Below are 10712 nucleotides of genomic sequence, written 5' to 3' on the forward strand. Positions count from 1 at the left end.
GCGCTGGGCGTCGCGGTGGCCGCGGAGGCCCTGCCCGGAGGGTCTCGCTCGGGTCGCAGCGTCACCGGCTCCGCCACCAACCTGGAGAGGGTCGCGCCGGGCCCCGGACCCGCGGGGACCGGGAGTCCGGCCCGCAGCCGAGCCGGGCAGGTGTGGCCGCCACTACTCCGGCCGGCCGGCACGGCGGGCCGCGGGGCGGGGGCCCGGAGGCCGGGGCGCCCGGGCTGGGGTTGTCATGGGGACCTGGCACCGGTGCTGCGTGCGGTGATGGCAGAGGTGTACGGGTGAGAGGCGCGGGTACAGGGACGCTGCGATAAAAAGATAAAGGGGGTGTTTTAATGATCGAAATTCGGTTGCGCCCGGAGCCACCAGTGGCGCTGCCAGAGGGCCCCTTCCCCACCGGGCCCAGCTTCGGGGAACTGGCATCAAACAGAAGTTAAAAATAAATAAACATCTGGAAACAATAGTGTGCGCGGGCATCTCCCCACCTAGCTGCTGTTAGCGAGGTAGACCCTGGGCCGTGTTCCAAGCGGGGAGTGCGTCACCCCGGCTGTTTGAGGATTCCGTTCCTCACGTGAGTTGCTTTCCCTCTTGGAGTAGACATGATCCCCAGCCTCCGACGGGCTTGGCACAGAAATGGCCAGGCAGGCCGTTTGGATCTTGGTCCTCTGCCCTCAAATTAATGCCGCGACCGAACTCTGCCTTGAAAAGTACTTTGGGTCCCTTAATGACTGTGAGGCGTACATAGCAAGGCAATTTCTTCCAACTGTTAGCGTGGTTAGTCGTTTCTTAATCTTCCTGACCGTATGCGGTGCAAACTTTAATTGGTAGTCACAAATGTGAAATAGGAACTAATTTGTGGCCACCCAAGTGCGGCCTCTGGCCTGTTGGGTTTCCCTTTTTTTAGTCCTTTTGTGGCTTACCGGCATTATTGAAGGAAAAAGCCACCCCTGTTCTGATGATGGTTTAACCTCATGACTTCATGAAGGATTATTTTAATGAAGTGATCCCCGCAGAGAAAACTTGCCATCGTCCAGTTGACCGTCCCTTTCCAACCCCCTCCTCTCGTTCATTTGCTCCGGTATTTGTTCATTGCTTTGAGTCAGGGTCTGCCTGTGTAGTGTAGCTGGACTTGAGCTTTCTACCCTCCTGCCTCAGCCTCCCAAATGCTGTGATTGGATAAACCACTCAGGTGCATTGGAAAGGAAGTTCCGGGCTCCCCTACCCCCACCCCACCTGAAGCTTTGTTTTATTTAGTATTGGACTCACTTCTGTGTAGTGAGAAATTGGGCTGCTCTTAAATTACGGATATCCCAAAGAAACATTTCATGATTTGCCAATTGAGTGTCATTTAAAAACATTTAAAGGTGAAACATTAAGAACCCATTTGCCTCTCCTAGCTCTGATAATTCGTCGATACTGTTTATTACGCATCTGCCCACGCGGCTGTTGATTTTACATCTGGTCACCCATTTCCCGGTTCCTTTCCTATTAGTCTCTTGTTAGGGTGAGATCCTGGCTTCTTATCACAGACTGCTGTTTTGTGACATGTAATGTTGCCGGGACTCCTTCCTCTTCTGCCAGGCGCAAGGTTGCTGTGATAATTCTAAACACAAAATAGTTTTCAAGTATTAATCATGGTAGAAAATGATTAACGTTTTCTGTAAGTGGATGCATTCAGAACAATGATTCAAGTCCATAAAATGCTTTAAAGGGGGTAATTGACATCTAAGGAAGGTTTTGTTGACTTCTGTTTTGCCATGTTTCTTCATTTGTGTGTGTGTCGGGGGCTGCACACCACTGTCAGTGTCCCTGACTCTATCGTTTGTTCCATTTTTACTAGCCACCCTCCTGTGTCCCAAAGGAACCCTTATATCTGCTGCTCTGGCTTCATTTTATGTGGAAGCAGCTTTTGAAATAGTATTTTTTTTTCATACCCTTATTTACAAAGTTCCCAGAATTCTTACTGTTTCCTTATGGTCACTTTTCTTTTTAAATCTTGTTTTTGACATTTGTTACCCACAGTCCTTAGTTATCTCCTGCTTGATGTTGCTTTGTGTGTGTTTGGCTTTTGAAACTCTTGAAGCAAAAACTGGCCTTGAACTCCTGACCATTGGATTTCCAGACCTTTCTCATCACACCTCATGGGTGTTGTTTCTCAGGGTTTCTTTCCCTGCACTGTAGTGTCAGGACACATTTGTGAACTTCTTCATTTGAGCCATGAAAAATCATTTCAGAATAGAATCGCCTTCGATGACAGAAGCACAGTGGCTTACTTCATTCTGTTGACCGTGGTAAAATTCTTCGCTGAATTCAGTTCCTATGTCTTCTTTGAGCACCCGCTTTATTCCAGTGGTTATGGTAGGCCTAGTGAATGGCGTTATGAAATTTCAGTGTCCTTTAGTGTGCACAAGAAAGCTGAAGTAATCAAAACTCTATGGCGGTCCAAAACAAAATACTAGTTTTGGGAAATTTCTCAAACTCCGCTTAGGAGTTGTTAAAATGGGGCTTTAATGCCCGAATTCCAACACCCAAGAAGTAGAGGCAGGAGGATTACTACAAGTTTGAGGCCAGCATATGGCTAAAACTGGGAGACCCTGCCCCCAAAAGTAAAATAAAGGAAAAATATTTTCTACATACTCAACGTGTAGCTTTTGAACAGTTGCTAAATGTCCCTTACTCTGTTCAGTTTTCATTTATCCAGCAGATCTGAAGCAGACCTCTAATTTCGTGGGCCTTGGTTTGATGCCGAGGGCAGGCATGCCTGCTTTAACAACCAGTAGAGGCCAGAATAGACCCCCCCCCCAGCTGACCTAAACACCAACGATTAAATGCTGGAGGAAGCGCCAGTTGTTCATAGGAGGTGGATGTTAATAGGGGACCAGATAGTGTTAGGCCTTCTCGTATGTTTTTGTATCTTAATGTAATTGAATTAGATAAATCACGGAAATAACATTTAAATGAATTCATCTTCAGAACACAAGGAGACTCAGAATTCAGAGCTTGGAAGTATCCGTCCTCAGATATAATCCATCAGATCTCATCTATGGAAGAAAAAGCAGAGGGGACGGGTTGACTGCTCCCACGTGTAGATTGCTGTCGGACTGTGTGTCCAGATTCCTAGTCTGTTGTTGGTAGCCGTCTATGCTTGGTTCTTTTTAAAGACTGATGATTATTGTGTGTATGGGAGTGGGATGCCAGTGTTGCAGTGTGCGAGCGGAGGTCAGAGGGCGCATCTGTGGAGTCAGTTTTCTTCTTCCACTTCCTGTGGATTCCTGGGGATCAAGCTCAGGCCCTGGGTTTGCGCAGCAAGCACCCTTGCGTCAGCTCTGTTCTGAGTTTCTTATGTGGGGCTTAGACTTGAGGCTCTGTGGCATGTAGCAGAAGTGAGATCTGAGTGTGGGCTTAGAGAAGGCCTCGATCTGATCCCAGTTCATCACTGACTAGTTGAGGGGCCTAGGAAAGTCACTCAGCTTCTTTCAGCCTCAGCTTACTAGTCTCTAAAATAGGAGCAGATGTCTTGTGCTGGCTGATTTTATGTCTGCTTGACACAGGCTAGAGTCATCTGAGAGGAGGGAACCCCAACAGAAAATGCCTTCATAAGATTGGGCTTGTAGGCAAGCCTATGGAACAGCGGTTCTCAACATGTGGGTCATGACCCCCTTGGGGTCACATATCGGATATCCTGCATGTCATATATGTACATTACGATCCATAACAGTAACAAAATTACAGTTAGGAAGTAGAAATGAAAGTAATTTTATGGTTGGGGTCTCTACAACATGAGGAACGTATGGTGGTATTTTATTTGTACTAAAATGTTATTTGTATGTTAATAAATAAAGTTGCCTGGGGGTCAGAGCTGTTAGAGCCATAGCGGAAAGCTGGGCGGTGGTGGCGCACGCCTTTAATCCCAGCACTTGGTAGAAGAGCTAGGTAGATCTCTGTGTGGTCAAGGATATAGACAACATTGGAGACGCATGCCTTTAATCTCAATACCAACCATAGAAGACCTGGAGGTCTGTACAGACAGGCAGTGACGAGGCAGTCATATGTTTGGGTTTACAACCAATGAGAAGGCAGAACAGAAAGTCTATATAAAGACAAACAGACAGGAAGTAAGTCTCTTTCGGGGAGGTCTCTTGGCTGAAGAGACTAGCTGCAGCAGATGGGTAAGGCTCTTAGCTCTGATCTCCTGACTTTCTTCTTTGCATTGGTTCTGTGTTTCTTATTTAATAGGACGGATGGCTACATCTACAGGAATGGTACTAAAGGGTTGAAACACTAGGAAGGTTGAGAACCACTGCTCTAGAACATTTTCTTAATTAGTGATTGGTGGGAAAAGGCCCAGCCCATTGTGTGTGGTGTCATCCCTGGGCTGGTGATCCTGGGTTCTCTAAGAAAGCAGACTGTGCAAGCCATGAGGAGCAAGCCAGGAAGCAGCTCCCCTCATGTCCTCAGTATCAGCTCCTGCCTCTCTAGGTTCTTACCTGCCCTGCTTCAGTTCCTGTCCTGACTTCCCTCAGTGATGGCCTGTAACCTGGAAGTGTAAATTGAAATAAACCCTTCCCTCCCCACGTTGTTTCTTAGGTCATGGCGTTTCATCACAGCAGTAGTGACCCTAGCTAGGACATATTTGCTCCGTAGGGGCACTCATAGGACTATATGGAAGCATGTAGACAGTGTCAGTGTGTGGTGGCTTTAATAAGGTGCTTTTGTTTAGTTCATTACTAGTACCAAGTGCTTTATCCTTGTTCACCTGCTAGACTCTAGAGTCTAGGCCAAGGTTATCTGATATTAGTGTTTTTCCACCAGTGTCTTTCTCTGTCATTCTCCTCTACCTTATTTAAAAATCATTATTATTCATCACTACCATGAATGTATGCATGTGTGCACACGTGATGGTGTACGTGTGGTGGTCAGAGGACAGCTCTGGCTTTCTCCTTTCATGTTTGCATGGGTTACAGGTGCGTGTGGTAAGTACATTTGCAGGCTGAGCTGTCTTACGTTTGGAGGGAGTGCTTGCTTAACATGTGCTCAAGGCTTGCTCCTCATGGCTTGCACTGACCTCACTGACCCTGGACCTGATAATTGGCTAGATAGCTGGCCACGAGCCCCAGGGGTCTTCTGCCTCCGCCCCTCCAGTGTGGCAGCATGCCTGGCCGTTTATGGGAGTGGTCAGGATCTGAATTCAGGTTTTCATGCTTGCTCGGCAAGCACTTTATTTATCTACTGAGCCATCTCTCTAGTTCCCAGAAATAGTTCGTAAGTTTTATAGCATGTGTTATGATCTATTTTATTAGTTGTCGATGTCTTACAGTACCTAATTTATAAATTAAATTTTATTTCGGGTATGTATGTGTAGAAGCAAATACATAGTTTAGATGCAGTGTGATTTATGATGCCTTGCAGAATCTCCCAGCACCACTGGCATCTTTTCTGGTTTTTTTCTTTTGTTGCAGTCGGAGGATGGGCCCGAGGCCTTGAGCATATGTTGAGCAAACACTCCCTTGCAGAGAGATGTCCTGTTCTCTGACTCTGTAATCTTTTAAAAGCAGCCTGCAAAGTAGTATCTCGCCTGTCTAACTTCTTACGTAGGGTAATTTTAGGGGCATTTTAAGAATTTGCTTGAACCTGATGGGGTAGCCCACAGCTGCCATCCCTTCTCTTGGGTGGGAAAGACTGGAAAATCATGACTTTGTGGCCAGCCTGGGGTTTTTAGAAGACCTCTGGAAAAGAATTTTGTCACTGTTTGCCATCATTCAAGCTTGCTAATCAGTATTCAGACAGCCATGATGAAATGTATCACACTGGATTGTTTATAAACATGGGGTTATTGCACATGGTTCCAGAAGCTGGGAAGTCCAAGAGGAGGCACTAACAAACACAGTGTTGCATCTGAATCAGTAATTCTATAGACTGCACATCAGAGAGTCTCATGGGAACTCCCTGGGTCCTCTCACATAAGGGCATTAATTCAGGCGGGGAGGCCGCAGCCCTGTGACTTAGCCACCTTTGAAGGGCTCTTCCTTGTGGCGGTATCACCTCGGCTTTGGCCTGTAACCCATCGTGGGTGGGTGTGTGGGGAGATAGAAACATTCCGATTCCAGGGCCGCTCCTGCTCATTTTGTAACGGGGACAGTGTCATCTGTCCTGTCTCTTTTTACAGTGCCGTCTACAGGGAGGTGATCTCTGTCCTCCACGCATTTAAATCCAGAGTCTAGAGACTGGATAGCATTAGGAAAAGGCTCCAGTGTTTTTTTCTGTAATAGTTACGTTTTGAAACCTTTATCTTTCAGTCTTACTTAGGGACACAGTGATTCATCCTTGTCAACTGCCTGAATCCACGCTCTATTGTCCCCCGTTAGCACTTTTAAAAAGCACGTATTTAGCTATTGATTGTATTTGAGTTAGGTGCTGCCCATTAAAATGCAGCATTATTTACCACTGTCTCAGTGATCCATTTAGTATGAACAATGTCCAAACACAGTTGCTTGCTGATGATCCTGATGTTTGAGCTAGAGTTGCTGGCTTTTTTTTTTAAATGTACCTTCAGTTATCTGACAGCTTGAATGAGTGCAGGCAGGTGTTGGGGTGTTTTTTCCCGTGTGCTGTCTTTGCTGGGCGCAGCCTGCACTTTGCAAACTCAAAGGCAGCAGTGTGGAAGGAGAGTGAGAGCCAAAGCTTTAAGGGTTTTGGGGTTCATATGCCACTCCTCCCGATGGTCAAAATAAGCCACAAGTCATCCTAGATTTTAAAAAAGAGGCGAGTTGGGGATTGGACTCCATTTCTTCACAAGAATGGCTGCCTGTTCTGACAGAGACCTGTGAACTGAAAAGCTGTGCCAGGCATAAAATGGTGAGGCAGCGGTGAAGGCTTGAGGTAGACTGCCATTAAAATGGAGGAGGAGTGGGCGGCATTCAGCAGTTGGTACCTGGTAGCATCCCTGTGCAGAGGAGGAGGAGCGAGTTCTTTGCTTCAGACCGAGCTCCACTTTGTTCTGGTTTTCAGTGCACCTTCTCAAGAGGTCTTTTCCCCTGGTGAACACTGGAGGCCAGGAGCCTGTCTCATTTTGAAGGAACTCCTCCTTCCAGTCGCTGGTTCAGGCTCTTAATGATTTTCATTAGTATTATTCAAGTCCAAACCATGCCTTAAAAACATCTCTAATTGGCTTGAGACAAACCTGTGCTTGGATGCTCATTAGTGTCAGGTGTTCAGGATCAGCCCTGCTTAGAAATGCTTCAGTCCAGTTGGGCATTTCCAGGCCAGTGGACACTCACTGGGGCCCAGTGAGCAGCTGCCGTGCCTGTAAAACCAGTATTCAGGCACAGTTTTACTGAGGGATCTGCTACAGTTAGTGCCAGTTTAACATGCCTTCAAAGAGAACCTCAGTTGAGGAGCAGATCTTTGGGGCATTTTTTAATTGCCAATTCGTGTAGGAGATCCCAGCCCCCTGTGGGCAGCCCCCACCCTGAGCAGGTGGTGCTGGGTTCTGTAAGGAAGGTGGTTGAGGTTCCCCGAGGAAGCAGGTCAGTGAGGAGTGTTTTCCTGCGGTCTCTACGTCATCAGTTCCGGTCTTCGGGTTCCTGCTGGAGTTCCTACCTTGGTTTCCCTTGATGATGGGCTGTGCCATGTAAGTTACACTTCCACACTTTCCTCCCTGAGTGGTTTTGGCCAGGCTGTTCTGTTGTAGCAGCAAGAAAGCAAACCAGAACAGGCTCATGGCTTTAACAACAGTCATGCTGGAGGTGATGATTGGGGACAAAATGTGAAATTGTTCTTCAGCCAATATTATTATTAAATAATATGATTTACTAATATTAAACATGCTTAAATATGGTTAATATTTTGTAGCCTGGGATGCATATTCAATACATTTAGTGGTTCCATTCTTTGTATGTTTGAGAGTGTGTACAAATGATGTCTGTGTGAATATGGGTGGACAGGATGTGCCACATCATTGTGTGGAGGTCAGAGGACAACCTTCGCTGTGGGTCCTTGCTCTCCACCTCCTTGGAGACAGTTGCATGTTGTTCACTGCTGTGCACATCAGTGTCCAGGGGTTCCCCTGTGTCACCCCAGTCCTGCTGTAGAAGCACTGGGATTACAGATCCGTGTGCTGTCCCTGGCCTTCCATGGATTCTGGGCATCTGAAGTCAAGGCATCCCTTTGACCCGTGCTGTACCACTGAGATCCTGTCCCAGCCCCTCATTGTTCCTTATTGTGACAAACCACCACTTTGATACAGTTGTTAAAACCCATGTATTGGATTAATGAGATGAGGGACAATTCTAAACAATTAATAATCCCGCAATCTTTTGCTCGGGGTAATCACTTACTGTTTTCATTAGCCAAGTACATGGTCAGAGTGGTTTGAACACAGTGATGTGTGTGTCCAGTGAGAGCAGCTAGGAAGGACCTGGGTCAGAACCAAGTCAAAGGCAGCCCCAAAGCACTCTGAGCATTTTAATCGACCGACCACAGGCTAAGGGAAGTAAGCAGCAATCAGGTACTTGACGTCTCTTGCTTGCTTAAGTGAACAAACTTATTATTTGTTGCTTTAGATAAAGAATCCAAGGCTTATTGGCTTTCTGCATCAAGGTGGACTTTGTCCCAACACAGATTATTTAATCAGTGAGCACAGCCTGGCAATGCTTTTTGTAGAAGTAGGTCCTCCAACACTCGATGGGATTATTCCGGCAGAGGCTGGATGGTCTGTAGAGATGCTAAGGGAGAGATTTCTGTGTCTGAGCTGTCTGCACTTTGAGACTCTGTAGATGCTCCATGTCTATAACCGTAGCATTTTGTGAGCTCGCACATTCTCTGATGTTCTACCCCAGTAGATATTGGGGTTGACACTGATTGTGTAAGCAGAAGAGGCTTCACGTTCTTGGAGACCGCTATGCTCTGAGCACAGCTCCTGATGAACGAGCTGGCCTCAATAGTTGTTCATAATACAGTTGCTTAATCAAGGCCTCTGCTGAGTGACGTTGGCCTCACATGACTGAGCTTATCAGGGTACTTGGCCAAGGGAAGCCCTTCAGTAGGAGCCGTCTCTGGGGCTTCTGAGGATCATTTAGACTTCCTGATATGTAGTCTAGCTGTTCCTGAACTACAAGGATGTTGGAGAAGCTAGTGTCTCCAAAAGCTTGTGTCCTTTTTGTGTGTTTTAAACATCCCTCCCTCGGCATCTGTTTATTTCAGTGAAAATTGACGAACAGTAAATGCAGCATGACTCTTTTTTTCAAAACGATGGTGAATAAAAGCTGTATTTATATGTAATTTTAATATTATATTGGAATAGTGCAGATCCAAAGTTTATGTCTTTAAGTTACCAGGGGAGCTGTAGCAGTGAGTGTGGACTGTAAAGTAGGAAGGGATGGGTTTGACCTTGGAACAAATGCACTCACCACTTTCACTGGCTGTCGATGTCCCGTGGAGGTGGGCTCGCTCGCCACTGTTTCTGATTTCACATCTGTGCTGGGGTCAAAGTGCTGTTCCCTTTCCTGTGTCACAGCTGCCCAGGGAACAAGCCAGAGTCACCTCCGTGGCCCTTGGCGCTGGGTCTGTTTAAGAATGGAGACTTTGGAGCTGGTGGATCTCCGTGGGAGAGCTCCTGCTTAGCATGCACAAGGGCCTGGTTCACGCCATAGTTGGCCCTCGCCCTGTTCCCCAAATAATGTCAGTTCATCAGCTGTTGGACACTTGGGCTGTTTTCCTCCTCTTTTGGCTGTTGTGAATAATGCTGCTGTACTCGTACAGACTTTCATTTGAATGCTTCTTTTTAGATCACTTGGGTATGTCCTCAGGTCATATGGCAACTCTCGTCAGAGGAACTGTGAAACCATTTTCCACCAGGGCTGCTGGGGGATGCATATTTCCCCGTGTGGCGGCAATGCTTCTGACTGTCTGGTTTTGAGTTTAGCCGTCTTAGCTATTAATCCTGCTCCAGGCTCTGGAGTACTGGGGATTCCAGGCCTGCACTACTATGGCCGTCTTGAGACTTGTGGTTTTGATTCGTAGTCACCTAGTGTTGGGGATGGTTTTGTGTACATATTAGCCATTGTGTGTCTTTGGAGAAATGTCTGTTCACACACTCTGTCTGTTTTGAGATTGGGCTATTTAGCTGTTTTTAAACTGAGGTAGCTCTAAGAGATTTAAAGTATATTCTAGATATGAGTTCTTTATCAGTTATTTGTCTTGGAAACATTTTCTCCCATTTTGATTTTCTGGCTGTCCTTTGAGCTTCAAGCGTAGAAATGGCAGCGGGCTCTGCTGGCTGGAGCCCTTGCTTTTTTGGTCCGTGAGCTCTGGGTTTGGTCCTCAGCACACACACTCAGACATACTCATGCATTCGTGCGTGCGTGCGCACATCAGCTTCTTATCTTGATAAAGTTCAGTTTTTATTATTTTCAACTTTTTTTTTAAATTTTATTTATTTTATTTTATAATACCATTCAGTTCTACATATCAGCCACGGGTTCCCCTATTCTCCCCCCTCCCACCCCCTCCCCTATTTTCAACTTTTATATAGTCTCTGACATATTTTCAACTTTATTTGTAGCCCAGGCTGGCTTGGCCCTCATGATCCCCTTATCTCCACCTCACAGGCGGTGTGATTACAGGTGTACCGCTACATTGATTTTAGTTGTTGGTGTTTTGGTGTCATATCTAAAGAATTCATGGCCAAATCTAAGGTGAGGAGGTTTTAC

At 46.5% G+C, this 10712-nt stretch overlaps 1 protein-coding gene across 2 annotated transcripts in view; it reads left to right on the forward strand.

The window, feature by feature from the left end:
- Positions 1 to 10712, forward strand: part of Scamp1 (secretory carrier membrane protein 1) — a 93705-nt gene that overhangs the window by 615 nt on the left and 82378 nt on the right. The gene's annotated exons all lie outside the window — the stretch shown is intronic.

The sequence above is a fragment of the Peromyscus leucopus genome, chromosome 11 (assembly GCF_004664715.2).
Source record: "Peromyscus leucopus breed LL Stock chromosome 11, UCI_PerLeu_2.1, whole genome shotgun sequence".
Classification (NCBI taxonomy): Eukaryota; Metazoa; Chordata; class Mammalia; order Rodentia; family Cricetidae; genus Peromyscus; species Peromyscus leucopus.